Genomic DNA, 22,616 nt, shown 5'->3' on the forward strand with positions numbered 1-22,616 from the left:
CTTCAATTGTAAATGTCATGTTACCATGACAGTTGTAATTGTCATGATCCCAGCAAGCACTTTGGTGTGCTGAAATGTATCAATAATAAAGAAAAAAAGTGGGAAATTTGTCTTGGGAAAAAAAGGAACATATTACAATGATTATTAAGAAAAAAATAGTATGAAAGAAAGCAAAGGCCATCACTATTATTATGTGAATTAATAATCTTAGCTCTCTGATTGGCTGAGATCCAACATGATAGAAAAAATACAACATGAGCATTAAGTTCATCTGCACGTGACTTTCCAGGTGAAAATATTATATTTATTGCTGTTTTTGATGTCAATACGATGATTTAGACACCCGAGGAGTACATTATTCACTGAGCCCGAATGGCGAGGTGAATATTGAAGGGCGAGGTGAACATTGTACTTCGAAGGTGTCTAAATCATCGTATTGACCTCAAAGACAGCAATAACTGTTTTATTATATGATTATCTATTTTTGGTCCAATGTAGAATAAATAATTCCTTATATTTACCTGGAAATAATTCCTTATATTGACCTGGAAGGTCACGTGCAGGTCAATATAACGTAGCATTTTTCTAACATTGTTGGATCTCGGCCAATCAGAGAGATGGGAATTATTCAATCATATAATAAAAATTTTTAGCTGCAATAATGTAGCCCTCTCCAATATTTTTCATCTGATTTAAAAAAAATATCGGAGAGGGCTACGTTGTTGCAGTTAATGAATTTTGTCTACATTGGACTAAAAAATAAATTGAGAACTTCCTAATTGATAAAATTAGAACTGAAAAGTTATTTCACCCGTAGAGGGAGGGGGGGGGGGCACTTTTTTCTGAACGATGTCTACTATCGGTTTAGTATAAAATGTTCGTGGAAAGGCTTTTTGCTCTCCCCTCTCCCTTTTTGATACAGTATGATATTGTCACAGGCGACATTATGTACCTCCCATAACTCCACATATTGTCATCTGTCGGTATATCTTATTGCAGGCGACAACAAAATTTGCGTACCCTGAATGCACATATTAAGATAATGCTGGTGATAAAGATGATGATACTGATGAGGAAAGTTAAGAAGTCTTGGTAGCAGACAGGTTGTACATAAATGTACATATCTCTTTAATTTGAAATATCTGAAATATCTATCTAAATTGCATCCTACTATTAATTTAACTTTTTAATATTACACTGATATCCAATGCTTTTGAAGATTTAATCAATATCACATACATGTAGCTTCTATGGAGGCAGGTTTATTGAGAAGACTTTTAATCAAAAGGGTCATGGACCACAAGGCTTACTGAGAAACTTTTGGCCTGTTGTTCTACATTAAGATTCCCCCCAATATACACTGTACATGTATTCGGATGTAAATTTCTGATCGCCTTTTGTGACCCAACCCAATATACAGCGGACGTGATTTGATAAAAAAAAAAAATGAATATTTCTAGTCTCTACCATTGGATTTTTCCTCTTTAGTACGGTTCTTTATGGCTTTGCTGTTCTTTTAAAATCTACACCAAGTAAGGAAGCTTCCACACAAGTTTCAGCTTTTTTTTTTTTTTTTTTTTTGGTCTTGTGGTTCTTTTTGTTTTGTTTGTTGTTTAACGTCCCTCTCGAGAAGTTTTCACTCATATGGAGACGCCACCAGTTGCCGGTGGAGAGCTGCAAATTTTGTCCTATACTCGGCACTTACGGCCATTGAGCAGTGAGGGATCTTTTTCGTGCCAGCACCTACTGCGACACGGGACCTCGGTTTATACGGTCTCATCCGAAGGACCGGTCTCCACGTCCCACAGTGGGATACGAACCCGCGACGTAAGGATCAACTCCTTACTTCGCGACTCTAGAGCAGACGCTCTAACCATGTCTTGTGGTTCTTGAAAAGATTTTAATGACCCTACCATATCTTTGGCTTTTCTTGATTATTTTCCACAAAGAGTGATTTAAAAAGTCACTTGAGCATCCGGCTCAGTTGAGCCAAAATTTGGAACCCCCCCCCTCCCCCCCGACCACCACCATAATTATATTGGCACATGTATAAGAATAGCAAAAAATACTATCTAGATACATATTACTACTGAACTCAAAAACTATATATAATGACAACTGACAAAAGAGAATATTCAGGAATTCTGAAATCTTTGTAAATCATAGTCGTGTACACCGATCCTTGACAAAAATTTTTACCACAAATTTTTTTCTCTTTTCTTTTTTGCGAGTAATTCTACTGTCTGTCTGTCCGTCTGTCTCCCTCCGTGCGTGTTTGTGTGTCTTTTTGTCAATCTCTTCACGGCCCCAGTAAATATTCGCTATTATTACACGATTGAATAATTCCTATCTCCCTGATTGGCTGAGATTCAACAAAGTAGAAAAAAAAATGCTACGTTATATTAACATGCATTTGACCTTCCAGGTGAATATAAGGATTTATTTTCTCTACATTGGTCAAAATATACATGTAGATCGGGAAATTGATACCAATAGTTTTGGAAAGCTATGTCACGTGCTACCGACTTCCACTCAGGTGAACATATCATTAGGGAATATATAATTTGGGGTGGGAATGGTTTTGGGGTGGAAGGGACCCCCCCCCCAACACTTTTTTGTGAACGTAAATTTTTACTTTTAATTTAATTAGAATAAAAACGTTCATTGAAAGGCTGGTCCCCAACTAATGGTTCTTAATACCCCACCCCTAACCCCACCAAACCCCAAATAAAATTTGAAGTAAATAGAATTCTATTTTCGTGGGGGCTAATCAAAGATTTTCCCTGATAATGCCCCTATTGTCCCCCCCCTTCCCCCGCCAAAATCGATCCTATCAAAGAGCCTGACATTATTTCTTTTATTATCATTGCAACTAAAGTTGATTTCAAAAAATCCAATTTAATACGACCGGTAACATTTATTTAATTCTGCTTCTCTCATTGCAATTGGCTAGTAACAAGTAAGATGGCATGAACTGCTTAAAGATTTTATATCATTTCATCATTGAATTATATATCAAAACAATTATTGCTGTTTTTGAGATCAATGCGATGATTTAGCCACCTTAGATGTACAATATTCATCTCGCCCTTCGGGTTCAGTGAATATTGTACTCCTCAGGTGGCTAAATCAAAAACAGCAATAATAATTGAACGAAATAATTTATCGGCGACAAAATGTGCAAATGTTCAAAGTACATATTGTCGCCGACGACAGTATGTGCCGATGCTTGACTGTACGTTTAATTTATCGTACATTATGCAGAAGGAAAATAAGGAATTGTCGCCGGCGACAAGATGTACCGATGGACGACAATATGTGCAATGGGGGTAGGTACATATTGTCGCCGACGACAATACGAACAGAACGACAATATGTACAGTCACATTCCTTCACAAGAAATAAAATTTGGAATTTGGAAAAATTTTTTACCCCCACCCCCCTCCCCCCAGGTTTCAAAATCGATGCAACGTGCCTGATATTTTTTTTTCAATTGTATTAAAAATACAGAGTCAGAAATTCCAAATTAACACAACTATATAATTATTTTTATTTTATCTTCAGCAATTGTAAACAAGAAAGGTTGCATGTTAGCTTAACAAGTTTGTATTTATTTATTCAATCATTGAATCAAATAATAAACAATTATACAGTTAAACTAATAGGTATCTCGAACATTGATATCTCTAATACCATGGATATGTCGAGGTGAGATGAGAGTCCCCAATTCTTTTTTCTATGCATTTTAACCCTAATATCTCGAATCCTCCGATGTCTCGAGGTTTTTTTCTTGGTCCCATGGAGGTCGAGATAGCAAAGTTTGACTGTAATGTTGTTTTTCCAAGTCAGTACGATGATTTATACACACATACAAGTTATACCCCCGCTCCGAATGAGAAGGAGGGGTATACTGTTTTACCCTTGTGTGTCTGTATGTCTGTCTTTTTGTCTATCTGTCGGTAGCAAATTTTTGTCGCAGTTTTCTCAGCAACTACTCACCGCATATGCTTAAAATTTTAGCACACTCTTTCTTTAGGCATGTCATATGTTGGGATTCATTTTTGTACGAATCTGATGCCATGTTCTTGTTTATTCGTGCGTCTGTCTGTATCAAATTTCCGTCGCAGTTTTCTCAACAATTACTCTTTGCAGTTCACATGAGAGCGTATATTCACATCAGATTACTAATGAGCATCGCCTCACAGACTTTTTGTTTAATATGTGTGCAGAACTAGAAAATTAAATACCCCTTCACAGTGTACAGCAACGAAATTTAAGATCTTACCAGCTAGGGTATTGAACGCAGGCACGTTATATCTATACTTATATGAAAAATGTAAGCAAAGTAGGTCAATCGTTCTCGTTGAAGAATGCAAATGTAATTTTCTAGAACTATACTGACTGCTTAACTTATCGTAATGTTCAGGATAAAGACTAAATTTTTTTTAAAACCAAAAGCCAAACAATCATGGACAAAAGAGTGATATCACTGGCATCGGAAGCGGGCGGAAATGAAAAGATACACATAGGGAAGGGGCCCCTTGTTTCTTCAACGTGTTTGTTAATAGCTTGCCTTGTTTTAGATATTGTTCATACGTAGAGCATACTCTTGCGTATCGAATCAACTGAGAAACATAAATTCCATATGCAGGTGATAAGGGTATCATTGTTACATAAGTAAAAGAAGTTGACGATTGAAAAGTTGAAGTCATTACATTTATCATAAAGCTTTGTTGTTAGGTAACTCTAGTGAGGCGCCAGGTCTGATCTGTAAATTAGTAAATATTGTTTAAACGGCAAGTATTACAGGTACTTTCAGTGGCACAAGGAGAATAAAAAAAGAATTGAGGCTCAGAAAATTGAAGATGAAAATGTTGCGGTCATTTGCAAGAATATTAATAATTATTTTTTTGCACTACATTATATCAAATTGCACAACTTTCCCCCCCCCCCCCCCCCCCGCCTCACTCTTTTCTCAGTATATTATTTTGCTATATTAAAATTTCCACTGACAATTTCCAGGAATTGGACAGTAAATTACCTTTTTTTTGCTTGTTTGATTTTTTGGGAAGTTGCCCCCCCCCCCCACTTTTGAAACCGTTGCTACGGGCCTGTATATAGTGAACACCTCTTATTGTATCCTTAACGCGACTTGTAAGGTACATGTATTTTCTTATTTGTTGTGCCTTTTTTTTTGCTCTGAAAGTGTACTAAACCAAGCAGAAGACGTGTATATGGTATTGTAGTATACATGTTTAAATAATGCATGTAGTTAAATATATCACATTGAAAATTTTCACCCCAAGAAAACGATTGTCAACCTAGGCGCAGCCGAGGTTGAAAATGGTTTTCGAGGAGGTGACAATTTGTAATATAGACAAACAGGCGGATAAAGGGTGAAGATTCGAGCTAACCCATTCCCTCAATAGAACCCCTTGTTTATATGTGCAAATATTTGTTACCCCCTCCCCATAAAAATATAGGATTGTATATCCCCTTATGTTTGGGCTCTCTGCGGGTCTGCGTACTGAAGATTTTTTTAATCTGATGCTATTAGCTGTTTCAGGGAGTATGGTGCAAACTGCGAAAATTCGAGATATATAGTGTATGCGTCCAAAACACCGAAATAGGAATTTGAACGTTGCTGGTTGTTGAATGAGCTAAAAACAAAGTATGAAAAATTCTCTTCGATATTACTAATAATTTAGATAGCATACGATTTGCAAAGCATTTCCACCATGAATTCCATAGTATACAGATACACATTACTGATGGGCCATTAAATAAAATAATTGCACATATTCAAGTTAAAAATAATCTTAAGAAAATCATGCTGTATGAACATGATATTATGGTGACATATTTCTGCCACTACTTGTCAGATATTTATGTCAACTTGTTGAATAATTATTGTCGACTTGTCAGATAATAACCATCAGAACCAGGAACTCGGTATCTTGTTATTAAAGTATGTTAAAGCCACTAACTGATATTTACTTGTCATCAAAATATCTGTCAACATAATATTCTGACAAGTCGACATAATTATCTGACAAGTCGACTTGTTAGATGTTATGTCGACTTGTCAGATACTGATGTCGACTTGTAATATATTATGTCGACTTGTCAAAAAATTATGTTGACTTGTTAGATAATACGATGGTCATTCAAAAAATTCGTAGATATCCGTTCTGGTCGCTGCATGACTTTATTCCACAAGCGTGTAGTTTCTTGTTTCTCATGTATCGCTTTAGTTGTAGTCAACTGCGTGTTCATATGACCCTACCTCGGTATTTACAGATACATCCTTTGTATGAGGGTCCTTACTTGATGCCTGGGTAATGGCAACGGGACATAAAACCTTAACTGACCTTACCACATTCTTTCCTAATCTGTAAACCTTCCTCCTGCATTTTTTGGCATAAAATGTCGCCAATGCACATAATTTTCCAGAGGAATGAACTGCATCTACTCTGCATAGCGCAGTATTTCTCCCACTGGCACAACAGTACTATTACCTAGAGATGTTCTTGAAAGACAAACGCAGCAATTTTTGCTCGGCATGATTTTTTTTTTCGTGACACCTGCAGTATCGAGTAACACAAAGTGAATGATTCGTGTCCTCGAACAAAGTGTGCTTACATTAGGGTATAGTTCCGGTTGATTGCGTTTAGCTAAAGAGAATTTATGATCTTCATTTCCATAAATGTCTTTTATATCAACAGCAAACATATATTTAAATGAAGAAAATAGAAGTAAAATGCAAAAGCCTGTATAAAAAGGATATTAAATTCGTGTTTATACCGGTGAAAATTTGAAAAAAATAAAAGTATGCCAACAGGTGGATTCGAACCAGGACACTAAAAATGTTCATGCTGAGAGTCTGCAGTCTATCTTTCTGAGCTATACTGACTATTTTGACCAAAGTCATAGATATAAACCACTTTGATAGAAATCGGTTTTCGCATTTTTTGTATTTTTTTTTTTTTACGAATTTCGACCCTAGGTGTGCCCCTAAAAAAATCTTGTTTGAAGGACATACACAACGTAGTTTGAACTTTATTGTCTTTTTTCCTGGAATTGAAGAGTTCCAATACTTAAAGGAATTGTGTGCTACATTTGTATGTCTATATATGCTGTTGTACACTTCTTCTATAACAAGTTTGGATAAACAAAACATCTAGAATATGTGTTTAGTAATTTTTGTGTATTTTTCTTTGAATTATACAAGAATTTTAATCATATTGATATATTTTCAAAACCCCTGGTAATGCATGCTGTTTGTCTACGAACATCTGATGGCACTATAATCTTAAATTAAGAATATCTTGAAAAATTATCATTAGGTAAGGTACGTTGCGTATATCCTTAAGTTTGAAATCAAATATGTTTGGATGGAAATTATAAGACATATTTTGAAAATGTGATTTGAAATAGATTCTTTTAAAATTCCTTTTCCACCTACTTGTTTAACATTAAATTGCCGGAGAGGTACCCAGCAAAAATTCCGGAAATGAAAAAAAAATAAATAAATAAATCTCGGAAATGAAAATAAAAATTGTCGGAAATGAAATTTAAAAATGTCGGGAATTCCCTGCAAAATTCCGGAAATGAAATGCAGCGTATCATAGTTCTGAGTTTTTGTTTGTTTGCTGTTATTTTTTAAATTAATTTACCGTGTAGATACTTTTGGGTTCGTACGAAAAATTAAACGTGATGTGCAGTCATGATTATACATGTACATTTAATGACTGGGTTTAACTGGGCAACATGCAATTTGTTGGACCTATGACAAGGCCTAAACTGTTTGCCTGAGGCCGTTAGGCCGATGGCAGACCGAGAATCGTTTACTTTATATTATGATGATTTTTGCTCCCTTCCACGTTTGCGACAATAATGTTATCGGGTCAATGCTGAAACTATCAGGCATCTACTACTTGGTTAACCCGGCCATATGATGTTGACGTTAAAAAACGTCAAAGCGGTCCAATATCTAATCGGCCGGTCCAACATCTCATCAAGCGGTGCTTAATGAAAAAATTGGGACCACACGGCGAAACTTACGAAATGTTAAGACTTTTAAGATATAGCTAGACTTATAAAGGGAGCGATTTTAAGGATTTAAAAGTAACAACAATAATGTCTATGTTATCCATGCAAGGTCCTCATGCGCGATGTAAGTGTGATTACCTACAGAAAATGAATTAGTAAAATATCCCCACTGTGAACGATACCGATAATCAAAAAAATATTGATTATTTCTCGTTTGTTGTAGTTAAACAAATATATACATATGTATTTGCATTACATGCATTGATTAACTAACTCTACCCGTTATTCTTTCAAAATTAATTTCTTTCCACCCTCAAAAATAAAACAAAATACCCCCCCCCCCACCATCCCATTAAATCACGAAGCATATCGTAACTTGGTAAGATGCATGTAATATGCAGGAAAGGCGAGTTGTCCATGAGAAGACCCCCCCCCCCCCCCCTTTGCGAACGAATTACTGATTTTTTTTGTTTGCGCATTATCTTATGTATTAAGAAGCTGGAGTTGAGCTGGATTCTTTGAATGTGAGTATAAACCCTCCCCCACCCCCACCTCCCGAAAAATTCTCCTATTGATTCTATTGGATGATAGTAATTGTATAAGAGTAACACCATTGATACTGTATATCAGAGAAAGTGTTATGAATATATCAAAACACTATGTCAAAGAAGATGGGCGTGTTTGGCGTGTGATCTTGCTGGTACATTTAAAATTTCTACGATTTGGTCGGCTGACCACAGCTGGACATAGTTTACAAAGTTACGCACATGGGAAAATGTTAGATTGAGTTTGAAATGCTTTGTCAGATTTAATACATCAGTCCGCTTATCTTAATAAATACTACATATACATGTATAACTTAGTAACGCTTCATATAAATAATGAACACCTACATATAGGGTATATTTAGATGCAATTACAAGTACATGTGTATGTTAAAGTATCAGTAGGTTGGAAGAATTGCTTTCGCTTTCGATACAACAGAACCAGAATTTATTTTAAAATAAATCATTACATAAAATTAAACTGACTAACGAATTGATTGTTTGTACCAAAAAAAATATTAACGCTCCAAGCGAGGATCGAACCAAAAATATTTCTTTTTCATTGCACTGGACGGATAATGCATACTACTGAGCTACATTATGTATCAGCGTTACATATATTATTTGGTATTTAAAACGACAATGAAGCACCGCATTTACACATTAGAATTTTTCTCGATTTTTTTTTTTTTTTATGAATGTCCACATTATAGTACATTAAGACAAAATTCCATAAGAAAGCTTCTACTCCCGAAGACCAAGCGTCTTCAACTTAGTACAATTACTTAGTACACAGAATATTAAAGAATTGTGTAATTTGGGAATTTATGTCCAGTATGCATAAAAGATAAACATGGTGTTAATATACCCCTTGTACCAATATTTTGGTTTGGGTTAATAAATTGTACTTGAAACGAAGCCTGTTTCGTTAATGCACGAGCATTTTAACTCTCTGATAGCCAATCAACATGTTTTATGAAAAGTGAAAATCCCACGCGTGGACTGAAAACAAGCATGTCATTTCATGGCCGTAGGAACCGGAAAGGGGGGGGGGCACAATAATTTTGCCGATATATAGATATATAGATTACTATAGTAAACATAGATACTATATGCTTGTGCCCTCTAAATTTAATAAAACCTAGTTTAAAAACAATTACTGGTAAGTCAAAATGGGGCACCTAAAGCCGATCGGGAGTTATAGTTGATGCAATATAAACTGTATTTTTTTTTTCACTGTAAAATTGTAATTTGCTATAATTTCAATGTAATTATTAAAGAGGAAAAAATCAATATTTTTGCATTTTATAATTGCGATGGGAAAAAAATTGATTAAAGCATAATTACATCGTACAAAATTGAAATCACAGATTTTTTTTTTCTGGTAATATTTCAGTCTTATTAGTCATTAAGGGAATTACGTTCTTCAAAAAAACTTAAAGCAACATTGCGTAACTAAAATAATATCTAGGTGCAAACATGTTTTTAATGGATAACCATGATAACGTTTAAAAATATAAATATCAAAGAACAAAATTAATTATCAATACGTTGAATCGGGCTCGATGTTCGACGTAACGATGTGCATATGCTGTGACGTCATATCGAAGGTCGAGAGAATGACTCAATGAGGTTGACATGTATGCAGCGTACATTCAATATTATAGGCTATTAAATGGCGATAAATCGAAATGTTTTATGTGTATATTAAATTGTAACGATGAATTAGCGGAAGGTGTAGAGAAAAATACACGTAAAAATTAAGAGTGATATTGTTTTAATTTAATAGTAAATCCAGAGGAGTTCTGATGACGTTCCCCATAAAAATGAATGATAAAAAACATTCCCCATAATTTTCGAATACATACTGAAACGACAGATAGGTTATTTTTAAGATAAGAAAGGAGAGAAAGCAACAAAACAGGTATTTTCTATAATAATTGTCAATTATTGAAATAAAAACATATTAGGAAAACACTTTCCCCACAACATATTCCAGGCGTCCAATTCCTCACAAGTCGGTTATGATGGGTAAGAGAGAGAGAGAGAGAGATTCCGTTTTAGCTCCCCCCTTTCCACAAATGCATGTTCTTGTACTTGTATAAACAAAAATTCTTCATTTGTATCTAAATATATCAGGCAGTGAAAGTAACCTTTTTTTATTTATCAACAAATTCACTTTGTTTGACAGTCATAATCGGTTTTTATTTTCCTGCTTCAAGTTCACACGAAGTCCACGTGCTTGTCCTGTCAATCAAAATCATTTGACACTGTGCAGGTGTGAAAGTTTCGTCACATCAAAGGCGAAGTGCTACACTGTAGTATTTCCAAGACGTTTTACATGTTTTATCTTTTTTAGATCTGATTCCAATTTTTCCGATAAATAAATAAATAAAATACATTGGGCATAAATACTTCGAATGAATTTGAAACATACTCCTTGGTCATTTAAAAAAAAAAACATCGTCGGCGCGTCTATATTTTGAACTACTATTGTTTAATGACTTTTAAGATGCCTGTTTGTTCTGAGACTGGAATTTTTGTGCTACAAAATGCGTTTACTTCTTTTTAAATATTGAATTAAAATATACTGGAAATACTGACTAAGTGACCGATCTACGTTGAAAGGGGGGGGGGGGGTCTTAAACATATTGAATGGAAAACATATTATAAAGTTATTTTGAAGAAAGGATTTTTTTCTCTCTACCAGTAGAATTTATATATGAATTGTAGTATATTACATTTCAATAAATATTTTTTAACCACACCATAAATTTAATTCGCTCCAAAGATATTTAATTAACTGCATATCCGCAGTGCTGTATATAATTCTCAGAACTAGTTCTAATAATGTATTTCTATAATAATTGTTAGTAATAAATACTTTCGAATTTTCCTGCAGTTGCTAAATTAATTGACATGGATTATTATCTCTCCATTAACGACCTGTCGTCTTTAACATAAAAACAAAAATGTTGCAGAGCTTGAAGTACCCCTATATTGCCCGTATTTAAATTTAATTTTTCAGCATCTTTCTACATAGGTACATACTTATAACAACATTTATTTTCCAGAGTAATTTAAATAATAACCTAACAGCTAAGTTAGAATAATGATAAAACATATTGTAGATAATTTATTCCAATAAAATAATGATTTCTTAAACACGATATGTGAATTATTAAATTTTAAATCCCGTAAATCTTTACTTACAAAAAAGATAAGTCCTTTCACTTCGGAGTTCCGAATTACAGTGAAGACTGAACGATAAGTGAACGCTGAACGCAAAGTGAACGAGCGGAGAGCGAACGGTGAACGCTTTGTGAACGGTGAACGCGAGCGCACGGTGAACGCAGAGCGCAAAACTGTGAACGGAGAACGCAGGGTGAACGAACGGTGAGCGAACGGAAAAATGGGAAAGTAGAACGTTTCAGGGACTGTATCATTATGTCAGGAATTAAAATAATATCTGTCAATTGTCAAGGTTTAAATGATGAATAGAAAAGAAGGGATGTCTTGCAACATTTTCGTCAAAAAAAACTGCAGTATTGTGTGTCTTATTGACACTCATTTTACAGATGGAACAAATCGTTAGAAATGAATGGGATATGAAGCTTATCTTAGTTCTTATACATCAAATTCATGAGGAGTTGCAATTATGTTTAATGATAATTTTTTTTCCAAAGTTCATGATCAGTTTTTAAATAGCTCTGGTAATTACTTTGCTTTAAAGATTACAATAGAAGGTAAAAAAAAAAAATACTTTAATGACTATATGTGGACCTAATGATGATTGTTCAATATTTTTTGACAGTGTAACTAATATGAATAGTAGATCAAATAATGAGGACATTATCGCTGTAGATTTTAACTTAGTCTTAAATCCAATAAATTTTAATGATTTGCATGTAAATAACCCTAGGGCAAGACAAGTACTACTTGAGATAATGAACACACATAATTTAGTTGATATTTACAGAGAATTTCATTTTGATGACACAAGATTTATATGGAGGAATTCTAATTCCTTGAAATAGGCACGGTTAGACTTCATACTTCTTTCCAAATTATATCTCCGAAACAGTGAGATTAAGCATGGAAAAGGTCTATGGAAATTTAAAAATTCTTTGTTAAGGGAACCAGATTATATTGAATTAATAAACAATCATATTAGTGTAATTAAAAAGGAATACGCTGTTCCAATATACGTAGAAAATTTTATTGATGAGATACCAGACTCTGAAATTCAGTTGAATGTTAATAATCAATTATTTCTAGACACTGTTACCGGAATTACGATCTAAAACAGTATCCTTTGGAAGTTATCTTTTAAAAAAAGAATTTACAAAAAGTTAGAGATTTATTCCAGGATATATCTAAACTGGAAGAGGAATATGATTCTTCTATCTAAAAAAAATAGCTGAGAAAACATAGAACAAATAAGACAGCATAATTTAATGAAAATAAAAACTTTACAAATAAAGTAATTCCTAATCTTATTTAAAAAAAAAAAAAAAAAAAAAAAAAAAAAAAAACACAAACACAAACAAACAAACAAAAAACAATGCACAAGTAGAGATAACGGAACAATGTAAAATTCTCAAAGAAGTTAAACATTTCTATAAAACATTATGCATGCCACAAGTTCTAGAGGATCATAATTTAAATCTAAGGGAGTCTCTATAAGAATTAAATCATATACTGTACCAATTTTGATGCACCAGATGCGCATTTCGACAAATTATGTCTTTTCAGTGAAGCGCCTGCCTAAACGTTGGAAATTCAAAATATATATATATATATTTTTTTAAGTTGAAGAGTTGAAAAAGGGGTACCAAAGACTGGAGCCAAATACGTCGAAAGATCAGAGCTATGCATAAGGGAGATAGTCATTGTTCTTACCTACTGGAGGTAATAAAACACATCATCAAAACAGTTTCGGCGCAAGGGATTACCCTATTTAATTTTACATAAAAATTGTATAAGGCTAAGAAGAATTTTCTAAAGATTAACTCCTTCACAAATCGTAGTCATTTTCTCATTTGATCGGAATTCGAGGAAACTTATACCGGACTGTACATTTTTACCCTGATTCAACTTAAAACTTAACAAATTTAAATTATACAACTGAGCTGTTGATATTTGTGCAGGAATACCAGCAATCTTTGGAATATTTTGCTTCTAAATATACCTTGTTTCAGTTAAATAGAGCATGCCCTTATAGTGAAGCATTTTTGTTGATGTCCATTATAAACTTGTGCAGTAAAGAACAACGACGTCATAATGTGTATTGGCTATCTCATGTCTTGGGTATTAAGTATATATTAGACAATAAGTTTTAACTTTCTTTGTAAAATATATATAGTCCTTATGTATTTTGATTAGCTTATATGAATATAAATGTCCATACCAAGCCTTAACTCACCTACATTGTCACCTACCAGCCTAAGTATTGACAAATGACGTAAACACTATCGTTCTGGATGAGGGATAGTCGTATGCCATCATATAAGTTTATATTCCTGGAAATTACTTTGAAGACAAGATTCTCAATGGGTAACAAAAGAAGATCTGCCCCGAGGCTCCATTTCCATTCAAGCATATATCAACATGGTGTCACATGTCTAATATAAGATTTAAATGCATCCAAGGATTCTAATCTGACTATTACTCATCCCCCTTGATGCACAGTAAGAGGCCATTCCAATTCGAAAGGATTGTCCTTTGAAATTATTGACATCTAAATTACAAAACATGAGACTTTGCTTTATTACATTTGAAAATTCTTGCCTAGTGATTGCAATGTTGGGGGGGGGGGGGGTTAGCAAAAAAGGGGCCATCAGCCCTCCCCCTCATTTTCAAGTAGTGTTTTATTGACTCAATTTGACAGTATTTTAAACAACTGTAGAAATTGATTTAAGGAGTAAAAACTTTCCCGCCTGAATGTTTATGATTTTGAAAGTGAATCAAAACCTGACTTTTCCGAAAAGAAACTTGTGACATTTGTAAGACATGATTAGCAGTGCAAACTGATGTTATTTCTCTTATTCTGAGGAATCCAAGGAAAGCCAATAAAACATTGCTTATAATAATACTTTTTTATATATGTTTGATACTGTATGTTCTCAATCATCACAAAGGACAAGATATGCTAAGACCCCTTTTTGGCCCCTGGTTTGGGGTGTATTTTAGAATGATACAACAGTTTATCAATTAAAAACCTGTTGACACCCCTGCCACAAAATGATAATTGTTCCTTAGTTATGGGATACACAGAGGTCACAGGAAGGCCAGAAAATATGTCAATTTCCGAATTTTCTCACTTTTATGCAAATTTTCATCGATTTTACAGCACATTTTGGTTCTGAAAACATAGTGTGCAAGCTTGCCTATCTATCAAATTGATATATTTCATACACTAGTATCAGATGCATTTTATGTATGAAAATCTCAGATAGGCAAGCTGTGCTCTTTGTTTCCCGAAGTGAAAAGTATCTCAAATTTGACAAAATTCGGTCAGAATTGAGAAAATTAGGGAAAATGTATCACTTCCACACCCTCTTGTGGCCTTCGTGTAAGCTTTGAATCAAAATTAGTGATGGTTTTAAAACAAACATCATTTTAAGTTCTTAGCTACAAACTGTCACAATTTTAACTGTGTTCTGATTTTTACATCAAATAAAGGGCCAGATTAGGCCTTTACCATACCTTGTCCTTTTATGTAGAACTAATATGGTTATTGGTAAACGAATATCCATTAAAGGTCTTGTTTTGTGACAAGAACTTAATAATTTTGAACAAGAAAGCATGACGTGTTGTCAAGCAAATTATTAAATATACGTATATATGCTATTGATTAAAAAAATGATACAATAGAGGAGGCTGCATGACCTTCAGCATATATATATATATATATATATATATATATATATATATATATATATATATATATATATATATATATATATATATATATATATGATTTATATTAGATAAATTAAATGAATGAATAATTAAAAATAAAAACGTGAAAATCCAACTCTGGAAAGACACAAATTTTTAATGTTTAGCTGCAATTTATAACAGAAAAAAATAAATAAATGAAAAGGGGAAAACACTAATAAAGTGTTGATAAAATATGGATTTCAGGGGTTCTTTCCTAATATGTTCTTTTAAGTCGAGTCAGTGTGCGTTATACATTTCAAGGGACGGTAAAGTGACAGAGCGAGAGAACAATTACAATGAATGTGTTGTCGCTTGCATCCATGTAAAAGAGCAAGGGCCACTTAGGGCCTTTTTGGCCCTGTAAATTTCTGAAAATTTAAAACTGCATAGTTTTAGTCGACAAGGCAATAAATATCACTTGAACACTTGGTGACTGAATTTCTACTAAAAAGGACGTAATTTTCTTGATAGTTAATACATTATGACGTCATGAATTGCGTCATTATTCACATATCCCGAATATTACTTCAAAAATGGCCAAAATATGATGCTATTTTTCAATATTTCGTATACAGCACAACCTCCGATCCAAAATGTGCAAATATATTAGGAAAGAACTGCTTATTAAGATTATAAAATATATTTTAATTTTTGGATCGAGGGGTGTGCTCATATTTTAATTCTTTGTTGAAGGTTCTCAAATTCACCTGTTTTCTACAAAATTCAAGAACATCGCAATTTCACACAACCTGTTTTCGAGTACCTGGACTCTTTAGAGGAAATTTTTATATACAAACTGAAAGCGCCAAGTCTCTACTTTATATTGATGTTGAGAAAGGGACATAGTGTGTTAGTGGATAAATTGGATTATCTACAGAGCCATTTTATGCATAAAGTGAACCTAGCTCTTTGTTTATCAATTTAAAAAAAAAAAAGAAAAAAACTTAAAATAATTCAGGTATATTTTGTAAACTTTTTATAAACAATTTAAGAATAATCATTCGAAAACAATTTACATGCAACAAGATCATAACAATAAAAATTTATTTTCAGTCGGAGTTATACTATTATATCTAAAACCATCTACATTCACCTCGACTGGGTCAATATGAATTTTTGGAGAGAGAGAGAGAGAGACGAACAGCAACATGGAAAATGGTGGGGACCTACAAGTATATAATCTTAATCTGATAAAAGAGAAATCGATGCGGTCCGAAGAATTTTTTCAACAGATACTGATCATAATTTTTATTTCGTTATATTCACCCGGATTAAGGTGTTTGTACGTTTGCGTAATATATACAGAATGGGAAAGAATCATGTAAACGCTTGATTGATCAAACAGTTTTCATTTATAAGCGTCTATGTGATGTTGAATAAATGCGTATCACGAATCCAAGCATGGCTGTCGAAAGCGGTAAAATGTAAACTCGGTATAACAGAAGTTGATGGCTTGACTCTCTGTGGTAATGTGGTTTTTAAAGTAAACTGATGAATAAGATATACCAGTTCGAAATAGACAGCACAATGTCCTGTTTGATTTGCTAGTCTAGTTGCCATGCTTAGATTCGTGTACATGATTTGAATTTACACTAATTTAATGTCAGTGATTTTTAATACTATGTTTATTAAAGGTTTAAAACTAATAGGGTTTGAAAATCAATGACAAAACTGAGAATCAATTTGGACTGTGGTTGTTGTTAAAGTATCGGAAACCCATGACGTTCAGATACTAACATGTTTTTTTTTTTTTTTTTTTTTTTTTTTTTTTTTTTTTTTTTTTTTTTTTGTTGTTGTGCTCCGCTACCTACATTGTTGTTTCTTGTTTCACAACTTACAAGATAAACAAATTTAATGACATGGAAACATTTTATTTATTTTTTTTTTACAAAGTTTTTGTTATTTTATCAACAATTTATAAACATGTAAAAAGTATGTAACTATATAAAAGTTTAATAATTTTGAAATTTTTAATTTATCCTGTGTCTTCTTCCTATTTGGAAATCTTTGAAAAATCATGTGTGTGTCAGTAGCTAAGGGTAGACCCTGGTGTTTCATATTTGAAGGGATTTTATATTAAAATTTAAGGCGTGGAGTGGGGTCTGGAGGGTTTGAACCCTCCAGCCCCTGCAGTTTCTGTCTCTAGGAAAAGTAGGTAGAAAATGACTTCGGGTTGTTGCTGTGAACAAGGGTCATTTGAAGGAAAGTGCCCCCCCCCCCCAAAAAAAAAAAAATCCTATTTTTTTTTTTTTAAATAATTACGCAGGTATGTTAAGGCAGTACCCAGATCATATTTCGGCGATTTTAGACTTTTTTCGTAAAATGTAACATTGATAAATCGGAAAAGCCATAGATAAAACATTTATGATTATTATCCATTGTATAGACGTCATTGAGTCTTAGGCTAAAAGAAGCATACCACTACGACGTCATCACGTGACGTATATAAATAGAAAAATTGCCTTAATGAAAAAGTGAAAATTTCAACACTACCCCGGAGATAATTCATTTCGTTTAGTGAAAATAATTATGTAAAAACATCACTGGGCCATGAAAAGTTCTGCTAGAATCCTACTCTCCCGACACAGAAAAAAATATTCCAAAGTTTCGCAGGAAACCTTACCAAAAATTTTACATTTTATACATACAATCAAGGAATTGTTATCAATTCATGTTAACCACCCGATTCTAGCAGCACTTTCCAAGTACTATAGAATACAAGCTTTCGATACAAACAAAAATTATGTTTCAAAGTATGCGGCGTAGTGTTGAATTTTTGCATCTTTGTTGTTATAGAACGACAGAGGAAAGGCTGATCGGGATTTCAAAGCACTGCCTGTGTTCATTATAAGAAAACATGATAAGAATATATCAGCGTACCTGATTCTTAATCTTTAATTCCTTATGAATCACACATAACATTCACGGTATATGCTTTAAAACTCCCATTTCATATATTTGTTTACAGGAATTCTCGTCACGTTTAATTTCACTCGGCAAATATTTGATCAATAGTTATGACGTCATGGGTTTGGTATTTACCTCCCCCCCCCCCCCCCGTGCTAAATACTTAGCTATTTATACCACCCAAAAACGACAAATTTAGTTTATATTATGTTTTGAATGATTCCACTCATTTCTTGGACCTGCAATTAAACTTTAAATATAGATATTAAGAAATCACTATTTCTAAAGTTCACGTCATACAGCTTACTATGATGTCATATTGTAAAGGCAAATAGGATATCTTTGGGTGTAGCCTTAACACACCCGCATATTTTGAGTTTGTTTTGTCCAAAAAAAAATGGAGTCAATTTTTAAGAGGGTATATTGATCCTTTAAGCAGAAATCCTGGATATGTCCTTATTCTCATGAGTCATGTCATCCAGAACTTTCATCACTGAGTTGTGTATTTGTTTTATCATAGGCCTATTTATAAATAACAAAGAATTCTTCCAAAAAAGAATAAAAAAAGACACATACATCTTGTTAAGTTACATTAGAAAATGGTCTACATAAATGGGGCGATCATAGCAAAGTTCAATAAATAAAAATAACCTATAATAGAGTTATTATAGCAGGTGCGTTACATTAGAAAATGGTCTACATAAATGGGAAGCGATCATAGCAAAGTTCAATAAATAAAAATAACCTATAATAGAGTTATTATAGCAGGTGCGTGGGGTGGATGTTTGATCCGCTCCCGGTTGCAATAAAAATGGCGTCGCACAGCAAACGCTTCGTACTCATCGTACTATTCATGAAATATTGTGAAGTAGAAATATTATCTTGGATATTTTCGATTAGTATCATTGCATACAGGAAAATATTTAATGAATTTTGACCAAAACATGACTGACCCTGTCATGAAAGTGGACGTTTAGTCGAAAATCCTATGGCATATTCTGTCGCACGACTGCTATTGTGTGTGTTTTCAGAGTTTATTTTTGTTTTACAACTTTTTCCTTCTGTGGAACGCACGGTAGGTCTAAAATAAAATTGTAATTTACGTATCGTACGTAAAAATTAAAATAAACTACCGTTAGATAGATTTTTAATCGTAAAAACGTAAATCGGCAATAATGGGTACTGTGACGTTAGGGATAAAATGCAAGTATTCAAGACATTTATTAAAACTTGATTGAGACATAGTTAATTGTACATCGTATTCATAATGAATCATTTCACAGAGATCAATAATAAAATTCTTTATTTCAAAAATTGAAATAAGGCTGTTTCTAACTTAAAATTGTAACAATAAACAAAAGTTTTCACACCACTGCAGTCTCCCCGAAAGCGAGAACAACAGGGGCAGTACTTATCAGTAAATGTCAGCACTTGTCTAAGTTTTTCAGCAGGGAGTAAAACGGGTCAGTAATTGTCTAAGTTTATCAGTACCGACTAAGATTGTCAGCACTTTTCTAAGTTTATCAGCACCGGCAGTAAAAAGGTCAGTAATTGTCTAAGTTTTGCAGTAAAGACAATACATTGTCAGTAATTGTCTAAGTTTGTCAGTAAAAAATGGGAATGTCAGTACGTTTCTGACCAAGTAGTGCAAGCGCTCGGCACTTTGAAGTGAAAATTGCGGGTTAGTCGGATGAGACCTTAAAAACCGAGGCCCCGTGTCACTGAAATCGTTGGCACGATAAAGAATCTTTATTGCTCAATGGCCTTGAGTGAGGAATAAAGGTCTAAATTTGAAGCCCTTCAATGGTAAATGGTGGCGTCTTTATATGAGTAAAAAATCTCGAATGGGACGTAAAAATATATAATCAATCAACCAATCAAAATATATGAGAATATTACGTTTTACGTTGTATAGGGGATAATTTTTCATCTAAAAAAATCTCACATCAGTCGCTAACCGAAGGCAATTAAGTTTTATTGATTCTAAGGCCTTTTTTCTGTTTAAAAATTTAAGTTGTGACATTTGTGAGATATTGTTCCCGGGTTCATTTAGTTTTATTCCATCTAACATCATTTAATGATTAAAAAAATATTCAGACGATCCATAACTTGCACAGACATTTAAATCAAATGTGCGTGAGTCAAATGATCGACTTATGTTTATTATCGCTCTCCGTAACGCGACCTTGCTTGTCAGTCACTAAGGTAAACATTTACGGAAGCCATGTTTTAATTTAAAACGACACAACAAAGTTGGATATTATTAACCTAAGGTAACTGTTAGATTATATTACCTCGGTGTTAGAAAGGGCACAAAGATTATACTTTATTTTATTATTATTTTTTTCTATTAATTCTACTTTTGATTTTAGATTAGATTTTTCATTTATAGAATTTTTTAAGCCTTTATATTTTTGTTTTGTTTTAAACCCACAAACGAGATACTTAGACTGAAAGACATGTATCAGTTTTAATGCCGATAAATTTAACACAGTGAGGAAAAGAGAGAGAGAAAGATAAGGGGATCTGCAACAAAGAATGATTACACTTAGTGTGCAAAACGTGGCCCCGGAAAATTGCGCAAAAATGAAGTGTAGAAAATAGCCAAATGAGATGAACAATGTGATTCTTCTATGTCTAAATCGCAACTTTACGAAATAACAGGAATTAAAAGTCAGTAAAATTAAAGAACAAAGTTGTGTTTTGTATGAGGGGTCACTGAAATTTACGAATCTCCATTGATATTCAAAGTTATTCCGATTTTTAAAGCCGTAATACATGGTGAGCGCATTGTTGCCCAAATTTCTCGAAAGGACAGAAGGTGTACAACTGTTGGAAATTCAACATATTCAAGGCAGATTTTTGGGCATGCCTGCGCTCGGGGTAAACGTTTTGAAAAAAAGGTACAAAACACCGGCCTTTTTCTTCACTGTATACGGGTATTTACATGTCATTGACCTCATTGTGACCTGTTTAATATTCCAATTTATCACGTGATTTGTAGACTCGGGTAAATTTGTGAATACAAAAAAAAAAAAAAAAAAAAAAAAAAAAAAATCAATAAATCACGTGGCTTTGGCTTCGATCCGCATTTCGTCGAAAGCGACCAACTCAGACCTTTATATTTTCAACATCAAATTATTTGTTTCTGCCAAGTATTGTTACTACTGCCAAACATTGCTAAAATATATTATTTTGTATGGAAAATGTAACATTCTTGAGTGTTTCCAAACCAGTACTTTTCTGTAATTTTACTTATTTTTCTCTGTAATTTTGCTTATTATGCCCCTGGATCGAAAGATCCCGGGGGTATATTGTTTTTGTCCTGTCTGTCTGTTTGTTTATCTGTTTGTCTGTTTATCTGTTTGTCTGTCTGTCTGTTGTCAACTTTAACCTTGCCCATAACTTTTGATTGATTGAAGCTATGACTTTCATATTTCACATATGTATTCCTTGTGACAAGACCTTTCTTTGGGTACCAACATTTTTGACCTTTCGACCTCGACCTTGGAGTTTGACCCACTTTTGCAAAATTTTATGAGACTTAAACCTTGGTCATAACTTCTGAACAGTTGGTGCTTGGGGTTTCAAACTTCACATGTATATTCCTTGTGACAAGACCTTCCTCTGGATATCAACCTCTATGACCCTTTGACCTTGACCTAGGACTTTGACCTACTTTTGAAAAACTTTAACCATGGCCATAACTTTTGAACAGTTAGAGCTAGGGCTTTCATACTTCACATATGTAATCCTTGTGACATCACCTTCCTTTGAATACTAAACACTTTGACCCTTTGACCTTGGCATAGGAGTTTGACCTACTTTTGAAAAACTTTAACCTTTGCCATAATTTTTGAATGGTTGGTGCTAGGGCTTTCATACTTCACATATGTAATCTTTGTGACAAGATCTTTCTTTGGATACCAACCATTTTGACCCTTTGACCTTGATGTTTTACTTACTTTTAAAAAACTTTAACCTTCGCCATAGCTTTTGAACAGTTGCAGCTAGGGCTTTCAAATTAAACATTTTTATCTTTTGGCCTGGATTTGCATTTGAGAAACTTTAATCTTCGCCATAAGCTGCCATACGGGGACATCAGTGTTTCACAAACACATCTTGTTTATTATTAAAATAATAAGAAGTGAATGTTTACAAATACAA

The sequence above is a fragment of the Saccostrea echinata genome, unplaced genomic scaffold (assembly GCF_033153115.1).
Source record: "Saccostrea echinata isolate AGI-Se365-2 ecotype Australia unplaced genomic scaffold, CSIRO_AGI_Sech_v1 ptg000048l, whole genome shotgun sequence".
NCBI lineage: Eukaryota > Metazoa > Mollusca > Bivalvia > Ostreida > Ostreidae > Saccostrea > Saccostrea echinata.